We start from the raw sequence: 25,325 nt of genomic DNA, 5'->3' as shown, positions 1-25,325 counted from the left end.
AAAAGGCTGGTAATTAGCTCTACCCTTTCCTCTCAGATGAATAAGCAGCTCCCACACCCATCTTCCCCAAGACACACATGCAACCTTCAGCTTGGCTTGACCTTAAGATGTATTTTCGTCAATCGTCTTACTTAGGTCTCTTAACTACGAGTAGATGATCCGTTATATTTCCACGTATCTCCCGTTCCGCCTTGCCACCTCCACTCCATCGAGGTTATATTCCTTTCCTTAAAACTTCTAATTTCCCCATTCACATCAGTTAGCAGCTGCAGGCAATTAGAGTTTCCTTCTAACCTAAGGGTCAGAGTCACCTTTCCAAGTGACAGAATCACAGTTAAATTCAGACGTGACTACAAATCCAACGGCTTTTCCATCACCTATGCTGCTTCTTTCCCCTTTTAGTCTGAAGGCATGAACCAAGAAGCAAGGCATTTTGACTCTATGAGGATCCAGGGTAATCCTTGAAACCACATCAGGGTTCGGTAATTAGAAATGGCAACATACAAATGCAATCTAACATCCTGCAAATACATTCTTTGAAGGAAAGATATGTTTGCAAAACACAAACACATACACCCACACAAACCACTCACAATAATGAGGGTAATGGTGATCATAATACAAGCATAAGCAAGGGTCCCAAATCTCATATATTTGTTACTTATGGAAAAACGAGATTTTCAGGAACATATTTGTTGTCTTTCCTTATTAACTGCCTGGCATTTCATCAACACAAACATTTATAAGATGTAAGAAGATATGTGGTAGTGCACGTGTATTTCGTGGGATGCTACACACACAAATAATTTGTATTTCATTGTCTTTTGTAATCCCCAAACTCTTTCTTGTCCATTTCATTCTCACAATGTCCCTGTAAAGGAAATAGATTATTTCCAACCCAATTGTACAGGTGAGAAAACTGACATGGAATAAGTTTAAATGACTTGCCCAAGTTCAAGTCCACATCCCTGCCTCCCACTATTACAGTGAGATGTCTTTCTCAGTTTATAAACTCCCCAGGATGTAATAATCTTCAATTTGGTTGCCATAGAGTTCACTGTACTTTTTGCCTAATTTGGAAGTCTTCTTTTGTTTTTCTTTACAATAAAACATTCTCCTGCCCTAGTGTAAGGTAGTATGTGTGGGAACACAGAAAATAGAATGTATCAATAAGACAATGCACTTACATGTCTTCTCAATCCTCAGAACTCCAGAGATAACCCCTCTGTCCCCTTGCATTCATATATAACACTGCTATTGGATGAACTCAGTCCAGAAAGTTTTCAGACTAAAAGAAGTGAGACTAGAAACGCTGTGACAAGCAAAATGTAAAGTTTTAATCAAATACTTCGTCCATTCACAGGAGCTGATGCTAATGGCAATGACAAATGTGTTTGTGAGTTTTATTCAAGAAAACAAAGCTGAAACTGCAGTACAGATATCCTAATACGTCAGTACCCATGTTTAAAAAGCGAATGAGATCTGGGTTGAAAGAAGCTTTGCTTTTTTAGCTTTAATGACTGTGAGACAGTTGGAAATATTGACCTGGAGCCCAGAAGTATTGCTCGATAAAGATGAAGATACAAGGATCATCAGTATTAGGTAGAAAAATCACTTATCAATTCATTTATCAAGGACTTTCTGAGACCGTATTTCGTTTTATAAATTGAGAACAGCATTAGATAATTCTAAATGAGTCGGCTCAAGGCGAGTAAGAAAAGATCTAGGTTGAAGACCAAACTCAAGTCATAGCACATTCTAGCACCAGCGACACTCTTCAGCTGGCCAACCTTGCTTCATCTTGTAAAGCTCGGCTCACATCTCTGCCTCCAAGAAAGATTTCTGGCCTTTTCTCTCCAGGACCCCTTCCTTGAGGCTTCCGGGGTGTCTTGTGCATATTTCTATCACTGTACTTACCACACTTTTATGAAATTTCTTGCTTGTACTCCTCTTGTACCCTAAAAACTTGGGCATTTTCAAGGGAAGATTAATTTTACCCATCTGTGTTTCCACCGTGACAAGTACAGGGCCCAGCACATGGTAAATGCTCAGTCAATGTTGACTGAATGAATGAGTAAAGCACTTAATTCAATTTGGCAGGAAAAGAAAACACAAAATCTGCTTTCCTCATGAAAGAATGAACACGTAGATTAAATTAAATCATCAAGCCTGATTCAATGCTTTAGCCTGCAAAAAAATGTAAACATTTTTCAAATGTATTAATTTCCTCTCCAAAGTGAAAATACTAATTATTTGTAGCATCAGTCACTGAATCCAGCCTTCTAATTTTCTAACTGACAGCTATCTTAAAGGTATTAGTGAAGACAGTCCCAAAAGATTCAAGGAATTCATCCAAACTTCATCAATCCAAAATCCAAGTAAGGAAGATTAATTACATCAGATTGCTGATTCTACTTTGGCTTCTTTCAGACTAAGTCCCTGAATTGTATGTCCTAAATTCTGTTCTATGCACAGCCACACATACTCTGTGTAAACGACTGATATTGTTGGTACCTCAATTGTAGGAAATGGAAGCTTTTTAAAATCACAGTTAAAAAATTTACGATGGATTACGTATCTAGAAATTGCAGAATTCTCAGCCAAGCCATCGTTATAAGTATTTCTCTACTAGTTTAATTTTAAGAAGTAAATATATTAGTTTTTTAAATTAAAGATAATTCTTTAAAGAAAGAGAAAGAACAAAAAGTAGAAGTAGAAAACTTTATTTTTTCCTAATTCTGAGACTATATCCTACATATAAGGCCAAAAATAGAATTACTTTGTTGCAAAGAAATGTTCAACATGTTATTTTTTTAAATAGCAGAAAATAGGAAATATCTTAAACGACCAAAGAGCATAATTAAGAAAAGGATGGTATATAGGGAATAGTCTCTCAAGTCTTTTATCTTTCTTCTCTCTCCCTCCTACATGCTTCCCACTGAGACTGAATTTTTTGTAGTCCTTTATAAAAAAAAAAATGCATAAATTGTCTGAAGCAAATATCCCCATGTTCTTATCAAACTAAGAAACTCACTACACTTATAGTCACCCTGTCCTTTCCTCCTGTTACAAAAGAAGTGTCCAAAAACCAAATTTTCCATATTACTCTGGCCCTCTTCCAATTTCATTTTCTCAGGGAACTTTCTACCCCTATTTTCTGGACTATGCTGTTTACTCTAGTTTCTAAAAAAGGCAAACAAAACAAAAATTTTCCCTAGCCCCATATCTCATTCTTGCTACTACCCTGATTATCTTCCACTCAAAATTAAATTTCAGAAGAGCATGTTGTAAACTGCTTCCACTCCTAACCTCTCATTTTCTCTTCCATAGACACCAATAGGGCTTTGTACCACCAATTAATTGAAAATAACCTTAATAAGGGTAATGATGATCTCATTGCAGCTAAATCAACTGAACAATTTTTAGTTCTCAACTAACTAAATTTTTCAGTAGTGCTTTATACCAGGCACTGGAAACTACAGCCATCACGTGTTTTATAAGTGACGTTTGACTGGAACACAGCCACACTCGTTCATTTACATGTCATCTACAGCTGTTTTCATGCTATGATGGCAAAGTAGTCTCTTGTCCTTGAATCATTCTCTTTCCTTAGCTTCTCTTCTCTCTCTCTCTCTCTCTCTGTCTCTCTCTGTCTCTTCCTCTCTCTCTGTCTCTCTCATTTACTTTTCTGGCTCCTTCTCTTCTACTGATCTTCAAATGTTAGAGTTCCATGGGCTTGATCCTGGGTCGTCTTCTTTTCTCATACACTCTACCCCTAGATAGCCTCACCCATTTTTCTGCTGAAAATAGCATCTCTAGGTTGACAATTCACAAATGCATGCCTCCAACTCAAATTTCTCCCCTGTGCTCCGGAATCATTGAGCTGACTGCATATCTGACACCTCCATTTGTATGTTTCACTGGCTTCTCAAATGTACAAGTCCAGAACTGCATGTGTACTATCCTTGCCACACACGCACACTTGAAATCTCTTTCTCTTAAAGACTTTTGGGGGTTTTTGTTTGTTTGTTTGGTTGGTTGGTTGGTTTTTTATCTAAGCTCTTGGAACTTCCATAAATCCATTAGCCCATGCTAGACACCTAGGAGTTAGACCTGATAACTTTTTCTTCCTCAATCCAGTGCTATCAATTTCATTGCTAAGATAGTTCTTGAATCTATTGACTTCTTTACACCTCCACATCATTTCTGCAACTTACTATCATTTCTCCATAGGACTATTGTACTAATAATCTTTTAAATAAATACCCTATTTCTGGCCTCTGTTTAAATCATTCTCCATGCATCTGCCAGAGAACATTTTAGGTCTAGCCTGTGCTTCTCACTGTAAGGTTCTACTTACCTGATCCCTGTCCACACATTTCCCTTCCTATCAGGACGCTCTTCCGTTTGTCCATAATGTACCACCCAAACTGATCTTCTTCAAGATAGTAAAAGACATCAAGTTATTTCCTGTCTTAGAGATTTTCACTCTTCGTTCCCCTTCTCAGCTGATTAACTCCTGTGCATTCTTCCATTCTCAGTTTAAATGTTGCTCTCTCAGAGAGACCTACTTCAAACACCTAGTAGAAACCAGGTCCTTTGTTACAGCCTCTCATTACACTTGACTTTTTCATCATGGAGTACCAGGTATGACACAAAACCCACAAAGAGAGATGCTCAAGATTTATTAGATTTACTTGTTTGATGAAATTAGATTAATTTTGCTTCTAGCCACTCTCTCAGGGAAATGAGAAATTCAACATCGACAATCCTTAAAGAACTCTCAACATAGGATTATGCCAAATATTAAGATAATATCATAGCTCAGAGAATATAAAAAGCTCATCTGGTCATTGACCCCTGTACACTCAGCTCAGTGTGGAGATGCTCATTGCCCAAGTGCATGTGGTCAGTGCTCTGTAGTTCCAGAGAGTGCTGCTTCTGTGCTGTGCTGGGGTCCACAGATCTTCAGGGGCACCTCCCTAGGTCTGAACAATCATCTCCCTAAGGCTTGCCATTTCCTTGAGGTCTCAATATTCCAGAACTCCTCTTACAGTCAGGAATCTCACCTCCCTACTCATTGCTTCTCAAAATACTCTTCCTTTCCTCCCCACATTCAGGTCACCTACCTAATCCCAAAGATTTTATTATGTGATCCTTGCTACAGGAAGTCTCCTATCCAGCTTGAATTGAATTTCCCTTAAGTTCATGGACACAAACCTTAAACTGGTTCTCAACACTGCTTAGCAGCCCTAGCAAGTGTCTCAGTTGGGCTTGCTTTCCTGTTGTCCAAAGTAATCCTCTCATATCTTCTTCTCTCTCTTCTAACCACCTCCTGCCTCTCACATCCTCCCTCACCCTCACACAAGGACCCTCTTCAAACATCATTAAGAAAAATAAGCCAGGTACTCAAATGCCGTCAAATTCCCCGAACCAAACTTATAAACCTGCTTGAACCCGTCTTCTTCATTACTACTACAAATGACGAAATTTCCTGATTCCTGTTAAGTAACAATCCCTCCCTCTGTCCTGCACATTCTTGCACCTCTTGCTTCAAGAATTTCCTTCCTCAGTTACCCATTCTCTCTTGCGTTGCAATCTCTTCCTCTCACCTGCATTATTTTTATCACCAAACAGACTTGCTTATTTGCCATTTTAAAATTAAAAATATTTCTCTCTTACTTTTCATGCACTGCCCCATTTCTCGGATTCCCTTCACAGGCCAATCTAGGTGACCTAGTTTTCGAGGTATTCCATCCTCAGTTACTCGCCTCTTGTATCACCTTGGTTTCTATCTTTATCATTGAACCAAAAATGCTCTTATCAAAATCACCAACAAACTCCACATTGCCAAATCTTATTGACAGTTTTAACCCACATTTTCAGTCAACCTCTCAGAAGCACTCAACGTACTTTCTCCTCCTCAAAACACCCTACACGTTTTGCTTGAATAATATCACTTTTCTAGTTTTTCTCAAATCAGGGCTGGTCATAACCTTTTATCTACCTTTGTAGGTTTCTTCTCTACCAAACATATAAATGTTCAAGGATTCCAGGTCTTAAGAAGACAGGCCTACAGAACCCATTTTTTAGGGGTGATTGAATTTCCAGACCAACTTCTGTGTGGGCCAGAAAGGCATTGGTTTTTCCAGGGTTAGAGGCCCAGGAGGCCAATCACTTTACCACTTCATTTGATCTGACTCTTGGTTCGTTCTGAGATGAGACTTAATAATGGAGTTTCTCAATTTGCATTCTAGTACCTATATCTTCTTATCTTGCTCTACCTAAAACTTGTCCTTTCGGGAAAACTAATGTCTCCAACGTGGCAATAAGGCCCATTCCTCAACAGGGAAATTTCATGTTGAGGGATCTCTTCTTCTTTTACTATGTCCGTTCTTCTCTTATGTGCCTGTAGTTGAGATTATATACAACCGAGAAAAACTGAAATAAATACTAAATTTAGTCTATAACAGCGTAGATGGCCAACTTTATTGGACACTCGACTTTTAAAATCTTGTCACTTCCAAGCCCCTGAGACTACTAAGCAAAAACCTTCTTGCAGACTCCTGAATTCCAGGGTTGCATGTGTGGCTTTGCCTAGGTGATCAAGTTCCTGGAAATACAGGTCCAGTCAGTACCACCTGCAATGACGGTGCTCTGTTGAATGCAGCAGATAGACATGTGAGTCTCCATGTTCAGCTATGTTCCTGAGATTTCCAAGATCACTCCAGAGGGAGCCCTGGGAAAGGCATTATTTTATGAAGTCATTTTCTTCATGAATCGGTGACTGTCAATCAAAGATATCTAGGATATAATAATTCTAATTATTCAGCAGAACCCCAGTATATAATAATCCTAATAATTCAGCAGCACCCACTGACCTTCATTGTCCATGACTGCTCACTTAAAAATCTGTATGTTATCCTAAGATTTCTGGTCATCTACATCAAAATACAAACACCTACAATTCCTCATCCATAGTCACATCTCCAGGGTTTTTATAAGCTCTCCCAATCCTTTAAAAGCAACTAAGAAAACAATTGTTCTGAAATTTATTTTCCACCTCTCTGTCCCAAAATAGCAGATTCCAATTGCAAGGGAGTTACTGGCTTTGAAATTTTTAATGCCAGAATTGGCAGAGAGGAATGAATGAATTTGCTGCCCCATATCATTATTTTTTTTGAATTCTTGCGTTCAGGTTCAGAGAAGAAGGGAGACAGGACTGATGTAGAAATTTCTAAGGGTTGACATAGTCTTTTTGAGGACCCCTCTACCATGTGTTTTCAAGTTGGCTCAAGGAACAGTAGGAAAGCACTGAACAACAGTTGCAAATTCCAGACTCAAAACATGGGTTCAACTACAATGTAAAAGAAGAAATTGATAACGAACAGAAAAGTCTGTGAATTTGTTCATAGCCACTTAAAAATCTCAGAAATAAAGTGAGAGTGTACAAGATTTTGTATATGAACAGGAAGCTATAACTTGGGCTTTGGAGCTGAGATACCAGAAACTCAAAAAGGAAACACATAATTTAAAGAAATGGGTTTGGCTTTGTATAAAAACCTGTGGGAAAGAGAAAAGACCATCCAACCCAGAAAATGTAAGTATTGGCCCAATATACAATATAGGTGGGAAAAGTTTAATCAAGGCAGAAGGTTCATGTTGTGGGCTCTACCTGCTTGAACAAAAAAACTCTTAACAGAGAACAGTGAAAAGGGGGGACCAAAGAGAGAAAAGGTTGTTATGAATATGACTCATAGGGAGTTTCGGCTATTTTGGAGTAACAAAAGTTATAAGAGCTTCTAGAACATGAGAGCTGAGCAAAGCCAGAACTGGGGGAAAAAACAGATGGCAGAGCTCATACAGGCTCTCACTGGGAACCTGAAGGTCCAGGCTTTGGAGCAACAGCAATGCATGATTAGACAGAGGAAGAAGATATTTTTTACGTTGTTTAAGAAAAAAAATTTTTTTTCTCTATGGAGGTGTGATTTGTTTGATTAGACTTTAATTCCCCTGGGAAAAATAAATTGGCTTTACATGGGTGGGAGGCTACATAGTGGGGGGCTCAAATTATTTTTAAGGTGGCACAGTGAATGTCAGGCATGTCACAGTGCTCAGTGCTGTCATCTGGTGTCCATTGTTTAACTCTCTGATGAGCTTGTTTAGGTGAGGAGGCTGAATCTAACTTGAAAAGAGAGATAGAAGCATGGAAGAATCTCAGCCTGGTATTCCTGTGTGATGTCCTGAAGACATCCGTGGCAGGAGTTTCTGCGGCAACAATAAGACAGGTTTGTAGCTGCCTCAGGAAGCTGAACTGCCCATTTCTTCCTCTCGAGGGGAAGGTTAACAGAGAAGCAGGAACAAGGATAGCAGAAATGACTGGATTTCTCTAATACCTTGTCTCTTTCTCTAAAGCAGGTAGCCACATGCACAAAATGGCCATAGAATTGGCTTTGAGGTCCATTAAGTTAACAAGAGAAAAAAGAAAAAGCAGGGAAATATTGGCCACTAGAAGAAAATCAGTGTTTCTCTTTACTGTTCTTTAGTTCCAAGGACCACTGTAGGTAGTTAGATTTTAGGATAACTTATTGGCTATGTTCATGGTTAGTGCAAAGTGTTTGCACTGTCTTATTTCTACAATGCAGAAGAGGTAAAGCATTGCTCTTCAGCCTCCTGTATCACCATCTCTTTGTAAATGGTTTGAGAAAGCCATATACATAGTTTTGGTAAACCTACAGAAAAACATAATTTGAAGCTGGAGCTGGCATGATCAGATTTACATTTGGGAGGTATATCTGGGGCCATAGTATGAAGGGTGGATTGAATGGGAAGAAATAAGTGGCAGGGAGATCACTTAGCAGGTTAGAGAGGATGAGGCTCTGCACCAGAAAGTTCACTGTTCTTGGCTTTTAAGGATTTGTTTGCTCAAGCTCTAAAATTGTCCCTATATTTACATATCAAATAAATACGGCTATCTGGAGCTGGATGAACAAACCCATATTCATTCTATTGATGAATTTGTGGACTTTAATCACCTGCATGTGAAGAAGCCCCACCACAGACTGAAGTCCTGCCCGTGTGGTTTGATTTTCCATGCAAGCCAAGCATCTCTATCCTCTGGTCCCTGTAATTTCAATCTCTCTCTCTCTTTTTCAACCCTCCCCCCCCACCTTTCTTCAACTCATCTGTAATCTTTCTTTTAGAAATAGAAACGATTGCTGCACCACAGAAGAGAGCTACGGGAAAAGGGTTTTCTGGTAGGTTTCCAATACCTTTTGTAGTACTGCTCAGAGATTATTGATCTTGGGGCTAGCTAACTATAGTCTTGGGTGTTTCTTGGTCATCTGTAACGTAAGACTAGTAGAACAACCATTTATCTAATCTGTGTACATGGACTACACACATACCTCCTTTGGAAAAAGACTCACCTTAGATTTGGTTTATTTGGGTATTGATTGCACATTCATCAGAAGTAGGAAGTGAATAAAAAAATAAAAATTAAAAATTAAAAAAAAAATCTTATTTATCACTCAAAGGAATATATTGAAGATAATCCTTTTCCATGTTCCCCAAGAAGAGAAGAAACAGAAATGTAAAAGTTCTAGAATAAAAACAGATTCCCACCCCCCACCTCCAAAAAAAGAAGTAGGGACTTAAGAGGAACTGCTGTGGATTGGATGTCATTAAATCTTGATCCCCACTGTGACAGTGTTAAGAGAGTGGAAAGCTCTATTATGGTAACTGAAAGGTGGGGCCTTAGAGAAGTGATTAGATTGTGAGGACCATGCCCTAGTCAATGGATTAATCCATTGATGGTTTATGGTCATAGTCATGGTTCTGAAGTCCTTTAAAAAAAAGAGTGCATAAGAAGCTCTTTCTCTCTCTGCTCATCTATCCACCATGTAACATCCTGTGTTCCTGTCACCACCCACCAAAGAAGACACTCACAAGAAGTGTTCCCTGGACATTGGACTCCCCAGCCTCCAAAACTTTAAGCAGTAAATAGTCTACTTCTTTATAAATTACCCAGTTCTCAATATTTTGTTATAAGCAGCAGAGATAGATTAATACCAAAAATCGGTACCAGAGAAGTGAGGTGTTGCTTATAACAAATACTTGAAAATGTGGAATTAGCCTTGGATCTGGGTATTGTGCAGAGGCTGGAAGACTTTGGAGGAATAGGCAAGTAAAAGCCTAAATGGTGTTGAGGAGACTTTAGAACGTTGTAGAGATTGGTTAAATGGTGGTGACCAGAATGCTGATAGAAATGTAGACAGTAAAAACCATACTGAGGAGATCTCAGATATAAATGAGATGGAGCATATTGGAAACTGGGGCAAAGATCACCCTTGCTATGAACTTGCAAGGAACTTGGCTTCATTTTGTTCACGTCCAAAAGCTTTACACAATGTATAACTTAAAAGTGCTGAACAAAGGTATTTAGCAGAAGAAATTTCTAAGGAGCAAAGCATTCAGGAAATTGCATGATTATTTGCAACCACCTACTCTAAGTGATGGCAGAGAAGTCATGATATAAAGCCAGAATTTATAATAGAAAGCAGAGGAAAAAATAATTGGAACACTTTCAGTCTGGCCACATAAAGAGTAAACAGGTGTCTTTGGGAGAGGAAACGAATGGTGTAGTCCAATGTCCCTTTGCTAAGAAGAGTAAAACAGAAGAAAGGGATTATCAAACAATGTGAGAAAGGCCCTGAAGCAATTTTGGAAGTCTCAGGGGTCACTGCTCTCATCACAGGCCCAAAGGCCCAGGAGGACCAAGTTGTTCCAAGGGGCAGACCTGGGGCACTGCTTCCTTGCACAGCCTCAGCATCCTGGCCTCTCTGGCTGGAGCAGCCTTGCCTCACGTGGCCCCAATCATGGTTCAGACCAGAGCTCTGGAAAGTGCAAGGCAGAGACTTAGGTGGCATCAATGTGGTATGAAGTCTGCAGACTGGCAGAACACAAGAGCAGCAGACACACTGCTCTACCCCAGTTTCAAAGGATGTGTGGAAAAGCTAGGGGATCCGTGAAGAGCTCTGTCACAGGTGCAGAGTCACACATAGAAACTTCACTAGAGCATCACAAAGCAGAAATGTGGGATCAGAACTGTAGCAGAGAAGTCCTGCCAGTGCCATGTCTCTCAGTGGAGACCCCAGAAGCTACCAGTGTACTACGCCAGACTGACAGAGCTGATGCAGGGACAGAGACCAGGAAAGTCATAGGAGTAGGGCTGCCAAAGGATTCGAAGGCCCAACCTCTGCACCAACATACAGAGGATACCCAAGATGGAGTCAAGGTACATGATTCTCCAGCTTTAAGATTTGATTCCTGTCCTACTCTGTTTTGGACTTGTTTAGGACCTGTTACCCCTTTCTTTTGGCCTATTTGTGCCTTTTTGAATGGGAATATGTACCCTGTATTTTGCCCCACCATTGAATCCTGGAAGTAGATAACTTACTTTGATTTCACAGATGGGGCTTTGAACTTTGGACTTTTGAGTTGAAACAAGATTTTGGGGATGAAATAAATGTGTTTGTATGAGAAAAGTAAATAAGTTTTAGGGGACTAGGGGCAGAATGCTGTGGGTTGGATGTTCCCCTAAACTCACTGAAGCTTGATCCCTACTGTGACAGTATTAAGAGGGCAGAAATCCTATTATGTTAATTGAAAGGTGGAACCTTGAAAAGTCAAATAGATTGTGAGGACCATACCCTAGACAATGGATTAATCCATTGATGGTTTAATGGTGGCCATGGTCATGGTTCTCAGGGCTTTAAAAGGAGAGCACATGAGAAGCTCTCTCTCTCTCTCTCACTCTCTCTCTCTCTCTCTCTGCTCAGCCATCTGCCATGTGACACCCTGCTTTACTGTCACCACCCACCAAAGAAGGCCCTCACCAGATGTATTCCCTGGACTTTGGACTTCCAAGCCTCTGAAACTGTAAGCAGTAACTATTCTATTTCAGGAGTATGCCCAAAGTCCTAAGCAGGAGATGAGGGCAGCCCCCACTACCCAGAAGCAGGCAAGGAGCATGCCTAAAATACCACTTCCATGTGGGTGGCCCATGACAGCCACTGCCATATCGACAGCTGCTGCCAAAGCAGCTGCTACCACAGCAGTAGCCACAGCCCCCAGGAAAGTAGCCCACCACATACTTGACTTCATTGACACAAGAAGAGTCTCCAGAGGAGACTGGAAAAAGAAGAGAAATTCTCTCTCCTCAAAGCACACTCCAAAGTAACAGAAGGAGCGTCTGCTCTACCAGATGACCAGATATCAATGGAGAGATAGTAGACATACAAAAAAAAAAATGATACCACCAAAGGAATACAATAATTCTCAAGTACCAGACACTAGAGAGGGAAAATAATTCTCAGACCCCACAATGCAGGAACCCCTTGAAAGGACTGTAAAAGAATTCCACATAACAATCTTAAGGAAACTCGATGAGATAGAAGAAGACACAGTTAGATGACACAATGAAATGAGAAAAACTATGCAGGAGATGAAGGAGGAAATTTACAAAGAGATTAATATCTTAAAAAAAGAAAGTAGCAGAACTCATGGAGCTGAAAGATTCACTCAGCACAATAAAAAACACAACCAAGAGCTTAAGCAGCAGGCTAGAACACGCAGAAGAAAGAACCTCTGATCTTGAAGATAGTCTTTTTGAAATAACCCACATGGACAAAAAAGGAAAAAATAATTTTTAAAAAATGGAGAAAATCTGAGAGAGTTAGCAGACAACCTTAAGTGCACAAACATTTGAATCATAGGTTTTCCAGAAGGGAGGATAAAGGAAAAGCCATGAAAACCTATTCAATGACATAATAATGGAAAACTTTCCAGGTATAGAGAGAGACTCAGACCTTCAGATTCAGGAGGCTCAAAGATCCCCAACCCAGAAAGATGCTCTCCAAGACACATTATAGTCAAACTGGCAAAGCTCAAAGACAGACAGAGAATCTTAACAGAAGCTAGAGAAAAGCATCAAGTCTGATAGGGAGCCCCTATCAGACTAACAGCAGACTTCTTAACAGAAATTCTACAGGCCAGAAGAAAATGGGATGATATATTCAAAATGCTAAAAGAAAAAAAAAAAACTGCCAGCTGAGAATGCTATACCCAGCAAGGCTATCCTTCACAAGTGAGAGAGAAATAGTGCATTTTCCAGACAAACAAAAACTATGGGAGTTCACCAGCATATGACCAACCCTACAAGAAATCCTCAAGGGAGTACTGCATCTGGAATCCAAAACTAATAATCACTACTATAAGTACACAAGAAAGCGCAAAACCTACTAGTAAAACAAAAATGTAAATGAAAAAGAAAAAGAAACTAAATCTTATCACCACAAAAAAACCATAATGACAATGAAACAAAAGCAAACTCTCAGTCTCTTTGAAAGATGAAAGGGAAACAAGTATTTTTTTAAGAACTAGTAAGTAAATGGGAAGAGTCAAGCACTCATCCTTTCCTATATGAATTGTTCCTCAGGATAACCATAAATAGCTAGGGATGGAAGGTTTCTGTTTATGGAAGTATCCCAGCTATTAAATAAAGAGGGAATAAAATAATTAGATTATGGTATGTTGCAAACCTGTATTAAAATAATGGCTCTAGCACATGACCGTCAATGTCTGCTAACATCAGAGAGAGACGATTAGACATAATGGGTGCCCTGAAATAAGAACATGTACCTCTGAAGTTAAATCTAACCTGAGTAAGGCCAAGCCTCAGGATCCAGCAACAATCATCAGGAAATGCAGGGGATGGCAGAACATGTTAAATGACAATACTGGAATGGAGCCAGCAAATCGAGACCTTGGGAGACTTTATGGGGTAAAGGGAAAATGTTAGATGAAGGGGACACCTATAGATTAAAAGAAACAAGACTGCTGACATAGCAACCAATGCAACAAGCAGAACTTGTTTGAATCCTGATGTAAAGAAATCAATTGTTAAAAAGAAAGAGGTGAGGGAGAGAATTGGAGAAATTTAAACATGTTTAATGTTTGGTTATATTAAGGAATTATTATTGATTTTTAAAATGTGATTATATACTGCAATTATGTCTTTTATAAAAGAATTCTTATTTAGGGACACATACTAAAATATGTGAATAGATGAATGCTATGACATTGGGATTTACTCAAAATATCCCAGGGGAAAGGCAGAAAGTGGGTGGGAGGTACAAGTGAGATTGACCACGAGTTGTTGATTACTGTAGCTGGGTTTACTATACGTATATTAAATTTCTCATAATAAAAAATCTAAAAAGATAAAATAAAACAAAATATTAAGACCTTCTAAATCTCTTGGGAATTTATAGTGTCTACAGATTGATAAATGGTCTCAGATAAAAAGGAGCAGCAAATGTCAGAGTCAAGATTGTACACAGCTACTGTGACTGACTGACTTGATTAGATGACTGGCTATACAGCACATTAATTTTCCTAAATTCAATCTGCAAAATGGTTGAACATCGCTATTAATGCCAATGTCTTGTTTTGCTGAACCCTTGGAAAATAAAGATAATTTTTTGTTAGGATTTTTTTAAAAATTTTTTTAAATTATATTTTTTATATATTACCTAGTTCCAGCTATTTTATTATAAGCAACAGAGACAAACGATTACAATTATACCAACAACATATTATATTTTTGTTATTTACAAATCATACAACATTTTTTTTTTAAAAAAATCATATTATTTTTGTGCTAAAACAACCATATGTAGTAGCTTCACTGATCTGGAAATGGGTTCAGAGAAGTTGAATTATCTGCCTAATGCAACACAGCTGAAGGTGGCTGAACTGGGTCTGAGTCCAGTATCTCGTGGACCCAATCCCAGTTCCTTCCCCTTCTCCACCCTGGACAAATGTGTACGTATGAAGACAATCAAGCCTACATTATCATTTTGAAAGATGAAAAAATCATTCATTTTGTCTCACCTCCAAGTTTTTTCTTAGTAGTTTCATTATCAAGAAATCCACTTTGAAGAATTATGATTTTGCTATAAAACTGAATAATCTCCGTGTTTAGCGTGTTCTCCCATGTTGATATGGAGAGAAAAGGGGTCTGTCAATGTGTCATCATTTCTATAATTCTCTTAGATCGTGTCTGTTTAAACCCCCACATCTGTAAATTAGCCATTGCATCACTGTCTACAGGGATTCTTTAAGTTAAAAAAAAAAAAAAAACAGTTCATTGGAAATTTCACGTTCTGTGTCATTTTGTTTCCTGTGGAAAATATTTCAAAAACCACACTTTTCCAGCATCCTTCTCTAGAAACAACTGTACCATCCTGCAAACTGTATTCTCTATGGCTGATCTTTAGGGACAGAAGTTACTCCAAAACCCTTGCATCCATTAACTTCCTCTGCCAATCTCCAACCAAGCAAAGCAGCTGGGAATGTTTAGATTTACTTTCTTTGCTCCTACTCTGTTCATTAGATTTTAAGTAAACCATGAGTCCTCTCTTGGGATTTAGATCCCACATTTACTCTTGATTTGGGTACATCTGGGCCTTGTCATATAGTGAGAAAAACAAGAGTTCCTATTTCCCAGGTACATTGTTAGATAACAACATGGCATTAGCCAAGTCTGTTAATTAAATAAAAGACGAGGCTAGCCACATCTGAAGAGTAAATTATATAATATTGTTCTTCTCAGTCTAGATGCAAAGTCATTTTCCTCTCTCCTTTTTCTTCTTGGACTATCTCTTGGAAATCCTTCCTGTAGACATAGTTGGGCATGTATGTTAGGAGGCTGAAAATGGTAAGAATGCATGAAATATGAGCTAATTTTATGAGCACATTTTGTTTTCTATGGATTGCAGATGTCCGTTTCAGAAATCCTGAGGAAGTCTTCATTCCTATCTCTTCACAAAGTATAGCTGATAAACAGAACCAGATTTATCTACTCTACGTTTCAGAAAAGACTCACCATTTTAGCTCCTGATTTGACAAAGAATGTTTGGAGGTTATAGTAACTTAGACTGGATTAGTGAGGTAACATATGGAAAACAAATCTTTAGTAAAAGGTGAAAGATTTATGCAATCTGAAGAAAACCCAGAGCAGCTACCCCAAAATAAAATACCTAAGAGTAAACTTAACCAAAAGGTTGAAAGACGTCTACAATGAAAACTATTTTAAAAATGGTGAAAAAAATTGGAGAGGACACAAATAGATGGAAGGATATCCCACATTGATGGGTTGGAAGATTAACATCATCAAAATGTCCATATTATGCAAAGCAATCTGCACATTCAATACAGTCCTCATCAAACTATCAATGAAATTCTTCACAGTTATAGAAAAAATGATTCTAAAATTTGTATGGAACCAAAAAAGACATTGTATAGCTAATGTAATCTTGAGCAAGAAGAACAAAGTTGGAGGACTCATAGTTCCTGACTTCAAAATATTCTATGAAGCTGTAGTAACCAAAACAGCATGTGGTATCATAAAAACAGAAAAACAGACCACTGGAACAGAATAGAGAGCCCTGAAATAAACCCAGACACTTACAGTCAACTTATTTTTGACAAAGGGGCCAGAGTATACAGTGGGGAAAGGACTGCCTCTTCCATAAATGGTGCTGGGAAACTGGATATGCACATGCAGAAGATTGAAACTAGACCCCTATCTCTCACCATACACAAACATCAACTCTAAAATGGATTAAAAACATAAATTTAAGACCCAAAACTGTGAAACTACTGGAAGAAAACAGAGAAAATGCTTCACCAAATGGGAGTGGGCAGTGGTTTTTTGAGTGAGACTACAAAGGCACCGGCAACTAAGGCAAAAATACAGAAATGGGACTACATCAAACTGAAAAGCTTCTGCACAGCAAGGGACACTATTAACAAAATGGCAACATACAGAATGGGAAAAAGTGTTGGCAAACTACACATCAGACAAGGGGATAATATCCAGAATATATAAGGAACTCAAACAACTCAACAGCAAAACAAAAAACAAATAACCCAATTAAAAACTGGTCAAAGGACCTGAACAGACATTTCTCAAAAGAAGACATACAAGTGGCCAACAAACACGTGAAAAAGGTGCTCAAAATAACTAATAATCAGAGAAATGCAAATTAAAATCACAATGAGATACCATCTCACCAGTTAGAATGACTATTATCAACAAGACAAAAAATAACAAAGGCTGGTGAGGATATGGAGAAAAAGGAACTCTCCTACACTGGAGGTGGGAATGTAAATTGGTACAGCTATTGTGGAAAACAGTACGGATATTCCTCAGAGAACTAAATATAGATCTACCTTAGGACCCAGCCATCCGACTACTGGGTATATACCCAAAGGAAATGAAATCGATACATCAAAAAGACACATGCATTCCCACGTTCATTGCAGAATTATTCACAGTGGCCAAGAGATGGAATCAGCCTAAATGCCCACCAATGGATGAATGGATAAAAAAAATCGTGGTATATATACACAATGGAATACTATCCAGTTATAAAAAGAAATTGTGTCCTATCATTTGCAGCCACATGAATGGAACTGGAAACCATCATGTTAAGTGAAGTAAGTCAGACATAAAAAGACAAATATCCATGATCTCACTTACATTTGGAATTTTAAAAGAAGTGGTTCCTATAGCAGTAGAAAGTAGAATAATGGTTACCAGAGGCTGAAGATGGGGGAAAGAGAAGTGGTGGCTTAACAGGTACAAAACTATGCTACCTACCCTAAGTGAATCATCACACAGTATATGCATGTATCGAAACAACACACTGTAGCCCACAAAAAGATACAAGTAGATGTTCACATAAGACAGAAACCACAAACACCCCGAGATTTTATCAATTCAAACCCAATATAGATTTTTTTAACTGCTTCTAACATTAAATATTCTACATATTTCTGTAGCAACTTGATTTGTATGTCAGAAGGATGTGTTGGGGAAATAATAACTCACCACCTACAAAATCAAAGCCCAAGACTTGGTTTGGCTAAAATTTTCTTAGTTATCTCAAACTTGTGCCTCAGAAAAGCAGAGAAAATTCTTTGGTTCTAAAATCGATGAAGACATTACTGTTAAAGAGTATCAGGAATTTATCCACCAATAGTTTCCCGTGCTCTTAGCACTGCGCATAGGGGGCTTGCTGCCAGGTTCAGGTTTCTCCTTATGGGTGAGGGAGGCCAGGGAGAAGAAGGTGAAAAAGGGACAAGAACTAAAGAAAGTGGTGTACCACACGGAACAGGCTAGGTTATACAGTGCTAATCACACACACGATCTCAGTGTCTTCAAAAAGCACAGGTTCATGTCTTGCTCACATTATATGACCTTCCTGGATAGGACAGAGGCTTTGATCATATCATTATCATCTGTAGTCAGGGATCCAGGCTGAGAGCAGCAGCATTTGCAACAATGCACTTCACCATCACCATAGGGAAGGGAGAACATGCTGTTGCGTGCTCTAGCTATTAATCCTCTTGTTGGGAAGTGACAGGTGTCAGTCATGCACACACTTTATCGGCCAAATAATAGTCACATAATCATAACTAATGGACAGGGAGGTATAATCCTACTATGTGCCCAGAAGGGAAGAGCTGAATATTTATCCTACTCCTAATGATTACTGCAGTTGGAGAAGAAAGAGGCAAGTCAATGAATAGCCTGGCCTGAAGCTGCAGGCACTGTCCCCTGCAGGGACAGGAAAAGGCAGTCTCTACGTGGGCAGGGTTCCTGTGCTTGTGGTGGGAAACCTAACAGACATGGAAGTGGCAGAATTGGACCTTTGGTTTTCTGAACTTATGTCTGGTGCCTCTTCCATGTTCCAGACTGTGCCACTGAGCAAGTGAAAGCTCAATCTCTGCCCTCCAGACACTTCCAGTGAAGCTGGGTAAAAACCTGACATGGGGCAACTCATAAGAAATGAGCAAAACTGACAAGTCAGTTTAACAGGCCTGAGAAGAGTTCCGAGAATGAGAGCTTTGTGCAGCCAGGGATCACTCTGGGGAGCCTTCCTGAGGGAAGCAGGATCCACAGTCACCCTTAGGGAATCAACAGGATTTGTTAATGGAAGGAGACAGCAGAGTACCTTCAAAATGAGTACGACAGTAGGAGAAAAAGCAAAAGCAGAAAAGAAAGCCCCATATCTGTGAGAGCCACTCAGGGGATGGGCTAAGCAGACCACAGGCAGCCTGCTGGGACACGAGATGGACGTGCAGAATGAACTGGACTGTGGATTCCCCAGCAGGGGAGCCAGGCTTTGTGCAAAGGGAGACAGGAAGCCACGAAGAGCTCCTGAGCAGAGGCGTAATGTGGTGAGACCCGTGTTGAAGAATGTTGTTGAACAGCAGGGTGATTTGGAAGTGGGAGAGAGAGAACTTTAAGGAAACGCCCCCTTTCCGGGAGACTGTTACAATGATCCTGCTAATAGGCAGGTCTGGAGTTGGCTAGGATGCCAAAACTCATCAGATCAACAGCATTCTAAGTCCTGATTTTAGATCAATGACAGTTCGGTTGCTCATTCTTAGGATGGAGTACATAAGCCACAATCTAGGAACTGAGTGTCCCCTTGGTCGCCAGGAAAAGGGCGAGTTTGCTAGTGAGGGTGACATCTTGGTACAGGGCTTAGGCAGCAGCAGATACTCAGTAAAATGCTTGCATCAGTGACATGAAGTTACGGTTCCTCGGATGCTGAGCTCACCCTCTAGCAGGCCTGAGGGTGACCTCTCTGAGCCAATAAAACTGGACAATCCTGGCCTGTCACTATCCCTCTGAACCTGAAAATGAGCCTTGACCCAGGCATGAAGCTCCAGCTCCCTGCCATTAACTCCACCAACCCCCACAGCTTTACTAAAGCCAAGAAATCTTGCATGCATCCTAGGGGGGACTTAATTGCCTGTTTATTGCTATTACTGTGATTAATGAGGGCAAACCTCCTCTCAGCAATGCCTCATAAAAGGAGTGGGCAGCCTCTTTTTAGAAAGCAGAAGCCGGGAGCCCTGAACCACCTCCTGGCCAAGCATCAACACATCACCCCACTGCCACACATAGACACATGCATGCACATACACAAACACACACACACACACACATACACACACACACACACACACACACACACACACACACACACACACGTACTGACTTCTAGGGGCCTTGTACACACATTCCACTAAGAATGGGCCTTCCTCCTTTCCTTCCCTAGGTCTTCCAAGCCAACCCAGCTTAACCAATTGCCCTGACGTCAGGTTCCTAGAAGTACAGGCACTGAAGCAGGTGGCAGTAACAGAGGACTCAGGCCATTTCAGCCAAGGTGCAAGAGTGAGTCTGTGCTGAGACTCATTCTGATTCAATTTATACTGTTTCCTTCTGACTTTATGGTGCTTTTACTTTCATGGCCTTGAAAAAGCATCTTTGTCAAAACACACATCGTAGTGGTAGGCCTACAGAGAAGGCACTTTACAACACCCTCCCGTGAAGGCATTGACAGGGAGGTGTGTCATGTAACTCCTATTTATCTGTTGGCAACTAGCTCCCACTGTAAGGCAGAAAAGATCGTGCTGCTTCCATTAAGAAGTTTTCTCTTCCTGAGGACTGTAATTAGCTAAATGCTCTTAAATTCCACTGTGGAAACAGCTGGGTATATTTCCAGATGACGGTTCAACACTTTACTGGTAGGAATCTTTGCCTTTCTAGTTATTAATCTTAGCCTGAGAAAAACAGGAAAAAATAGCAATTATATAACAAAACTGGAGACTTAGGCAGTAGGCGATTAGTTGCAGGAGCATGTGATGTGGGGGAGGAGGGAAGAGACAGACAGGGCCAGTTTCTGACATGTGGCCCTTCCAGGCGGGCTGAACCCAGATGGGTGAGTCCAGGGCCACATTAACACTTTGAGTGAATAAAAGGTTATGGTCCACCCCTCCCCACAAGCAACTCAAAGAGCATTTATTTTTCATAATGACATTACATTTGTATAAAGGCTGAATTAAAACATAGTAGTCCCCTCTTATCCGTGGTTTCAGTTACCCATGGTCAAACACAGTTCAAAAAATTAAATGGAAAATTCCAGAAATAAACAATTCATAAGTGTTCAATTGTGTGCCATTTTGAATAGTGTGGTGTCATCTGGCTCCATCCCACCCAGGACGTGAATCATCTTTGTCTAGCATGTCCACACGGTATCTACTCCCCACCTGTTAGTCACTAAGTAGTGGTCTCAGTTATCGGATTTGCTGTCCTGGTATCACAGTGCGTGTGTTCAAGTAAACTTAATTTTACTAAATAATGGCCCTAAAGTGCAATAGCAGTGATGCTGGCATATTGTTATAATTGTTCTATTTTATTATTAGTTATTGTTGTTAATCTCTTACTGTGCCTAACTTTAAATTAAACTTCGTCATAGGTTATGTATGCATAAGAAGAAACAGTACATACTGTATAGGTTTTGGTACTATCTGCAGTATCAGGTATCTACTGGGCTTCTTTCTAGACATTTTGATTGCAAAATTATGGGTAAATTTATTACGGCTGAGCTGTTTCCCCTTTTTTGGTAGGGGTTGCTGCTCTTGGTTGGTCTCTAGAGTACCTGGCGTGAAGTTGAATCCTGTGCACAGCTGTCTTAGTAATAAGTAGACAACTGATTGGAGCCAGGAATGCCATCAGGAGCACGGAACCCAGTCACAAGGAATCTGGGCAGGGGTTATCCCTAACCCCAGGCAGGAGCCATTGCTCTATGGTGAGGCCTCAGTCCCGGGGCACTACTGTACTTGCTGTACCCTTCAGTCCCAGAGCCTCTAGGAATGAGGTTCTGTAAATAGTCGGAAGTAAGCAAATGAGGCTGAGAGTAAAGACAAACTTCAAGACAGGGCACACGTAGGGAGAGGATACAGGGCGGATGCCCTAGGTGGAGATAAGGTCCCAGGACTAATTGGTGACAAAGAAAAAGTAAAGAATAGAAGAGAGGCTGGACATTTTCAAGAAACCCCTGTATCCTGAGTCTGGAAGTGTGGCTTTGCCAAGCCATCCCAACAGTTAGAACTGCCTCACTCAAGAGTAGCCTGGGTGCTGAAGGGTCCACAAGATGCAGGGGAGAAAGGGCACCAGTGGGGAAGGAATGGTCTACCCACCAGGCAGTGAGGAGCCAGGGAACCACACTGGGCCAGCACAGAGCAGAGACCCAAGTCTTATCCCAGCATTATCTTTCCCCTCCTGCCACCCACACAAGAACAGTAAGGACCACCACTACCACCAAGATAATAATAAAGCTTACTAAGTGCCCAGCACTGTCCTAAATTATTTACATATATGAACTGTTTTGTACCCTTTCCTTGAAAAAAGATGCTATTATTTTCCTCATTTTAAACATAAGGAAACTGAGACACAGAGAGATAAATAACTTCTCTTGCAGGTCACTTTTTTTTTTTTTTCACAGTTCAAGGTTTATTTGGGGTTTCAGATGGTATGACAGTTGGACCGTTGGTTGCATTGTTTAGGTCTTATTCTTTCTTACTACATTATAAGGCAATGTACACGACTGACACACATAGTACACAGAATAAGATCCTTTAGTACAGTTATGCACAAGACGTGCAATACGGGGTGTGACTGATTGGGAAAAAAGTTGTACTGGGCATGTTGAGTAAAGGAACTGAAGTTACATAACACACAGTCAGCACATCTGGCCAACTTCAGCATGGTCAACACCAGCAGTGGTGCCTCAGAGGTGCTGGAACTACTTTACACTAACCAGTTTAGGAATACACAAGGTAAGTACCACCTAACATCAGGAAATAGCTGTAGAATTTTACAAACCATTCCTATTTCTAACGTTAGGAAATTGATGTTTTTCCCAGGCCATTACTGTTATAATCACAGATCAGATAAAAAGAGCGACATGCACAACCTCCAACTAAAATCCCATTGTAGCCTACACAGCGCAGCTGGTGAGTGACGGCTGATTTAAACCCAGGAATTCTGACTCTAGAGCCCAATTAACATGCTATATGGCTTCTCGGAAAATTGTTGAAAGAATAAAGGACTGAGTAAGTGAGGATTTTTAGTGGATAATGAAGTCCTCGGTGGAGAGGGATTCTGAGACTCTGGCTGGGTTCAAGTGGAAATATGTCAGTTAGTGATGCCTACCCTGAGACTTCTTGTTTTAATGAATTGGGGAGTAAGCTTATTACTGATGGGGATCAGCTGAAAGGCACCATAGAAAATAAGAAAGGAAATATATCTTGTTGCATTCTCTGTGTCAAGCTAGGGATCTCTTCACTCCAAGCCAAAGGCCATGCCTGTTGGTATCAGACCTGTGCTGTCAGGGCCATTGAAGTTCAGGTGGGTTCTGCAAACCTGAAACTTGGGTAGAAGCATCAAAGGCAGGAGTAGAATCAGGGTCAAGGCCAGATGAAGATAAAGACCCATTGATTTTTTTCTTTTTCTTTTTTTTTTCTTCTTTTTTTTTGGCAGTTGGCCAATACAGGGATCGAACCTTGGACCCTGGTGTTATTAGCACCATGCTCTAACCAACTGAGCTAATCAGCCAACCAAGACCCATTGCTATTGAAAGGGAAACACAAGAACCAGATGAGCTAAGATCTGCCCTGCAGGACTTGAGGAGAAGGAATGCCCAGAAACACTGGCGCATGCCCAGAAGGTTCCAACAAAGTTTCCTCTCAGAGATCTGCTCTACACGGTGCCTCCTTGCCTCCCCTAGTAATGAAAAATTGGGAGCCAGAGACTGGCAGCTGTCCCGTGGAAAGGAATAATCACACTTCAGGTCCTAGCCAGAGCCGCACCCCCTCCATTCAGGTTTCTTCACTTCTGCAGCCCCAGAGTGTGCTTTTTGAATTCCTTTGGTCTGAACCATGAGGTTCAGCACTCACAGTGCTTTGCACTTTTTTTTCTATGAGCCCATCCACATGCCTAGAACCTGTTGATGCTTCTGGAGTTTCTCAAATGCCACCTCTTCCATAAACCATCTGTTGATCTCTTTGTCTGGATGCGTGCATCCCTCCTGCAATTTCCTGCTGCCTGCTGCTGAGTCTCCATGCCTTTCATCACAGTTTCTTGCATACACTGCCCCCGGCCTTCACTGCTCTCAGATGACATACCTGCTCCAGGCCTCTGTCACTTTATTTGTGCCTCTGCTCAGTGTCACCTAACCTGACTGGCCCTCTCTGACAAACCTCTCACAAGAAGAGCTCCTTTCTCCCAGTTATTCTCTAACCTCTACTACGATTTCTGTTTCTTTATGGCACATACAGATACATACTATTATATTGTGCACTAATTGTTTAGTGTGTATCTCTATTTCTGTCTGAGGGTCTGTGGTAGGCTGAATAAAGTACCCCAAACCCCTGCCAAAGAGGCCCATTCTTTAATCCCTAGTCCCTCTGAATGTGTTTCCTCATGTGGCAAAAGGGACTTCACAGATTGTGATTAGATTAAGGATCTTGGGAATTAGTCTGGATTTCCCAGATGAACATAATTTAATCAAAAGAGCTCTTATAAGAAGGAGGCCGGAGATTATTTGGTAGAAGGTTATGTGACAAAGGAAAGAGGAGAAAAGGCCATGTGACATGGGACCACAAGGCAAGGAATGCAGGTGCGTCTAAAGCATGGAAGAGGCAAAGAACAGATTCACCTAGAAACTGCAGAAGGAAGCAGTATGCCAGTATCTTGATTTGGCCCTGTAAAACTCATTTCAGACTTCTGCTTCAGAACTTTAAAATAATAACATTGTATTGTTTTAATGTGTGTGAATTTGTTACAGCAGCAACTGGAAACTAATACAGGGCCTTAGTCTGTTTGTTCACTTCTGTATTCCCAGATCCTAAGCCAATAGCTGGCACAGAGAACAAAATAAGTATAAATACATATTTGTTAAATAAAGAATAAACAAATGAATGAATGAACAGATGGATAGATAAGTGAATGAATTTCTCACGTCCATTATGAAACCAAAATTTCTGATGGCAGTATCCAGGCCAGATCTGGCTTTGTTTTCTTCTCAGTTCCTGGCACTTTACACAAAGTCATTATTTTTTTAAGAAAATACTATTTGATTTAGTGAAAAAGAGGTACAAAATAGTATTTCCAACTGCATTCAGGCATAAATTTATTGAGCACCTGCTGTGTACCACACACTTTAGTAAGCATTATGAATACAAGACCAAAAAGACATGGCCCTAGTCCTTTAGTTGCTCATAGGGAGAGTTGTCAAGGGGAGAGGGATTGAAACCAGCACTGGACACTGCAAGACCTGGGAGCTCACCTTAACTGAGCACCTCTATATAACAACCACTATGCTAGGGTACATTTTAAT

General features: G+C 40.3%; 1 non-coding gene across 1 annotated transcript; it reads right to left on the bottom strand.

Moving 5' to 3' along the window:
- Window positions 1–23,468: 23,468 nt before the first annotated feature.
- Window positions 23,469–23,542, bottom strand: TRNAI-AAU (transfer RNA isoleucine (anticodon AAU)). The gene has a single exon. It is a non-coding gene; the product is annotated as a tRNA-Ile (tRNA).
- Between the last annotated feature and the right edge of the window lie 1,783 nt (window positions 23,543–25,325).

The sequence above is a fragment of the Cynocephalus volans genome, chromosome 2 (genome assembly GCF_027409185.1).
Source record: "Cynocephalus volans isolate mCynVol1 chromosome 2, mCynVol1.pri, whole genome shotgun sequence".
Lineage (NCBI taxonomy): Eukaryota > Metazoa > Chordata > Mammalia > Dermoptera > Cynocephalidae > Cynocephalus > Cynocephalus volans.
Note: the sequence above shows the minus strand (reverse complement) of the source record. Positions and strands in the feature narration are given on the sequence as shown.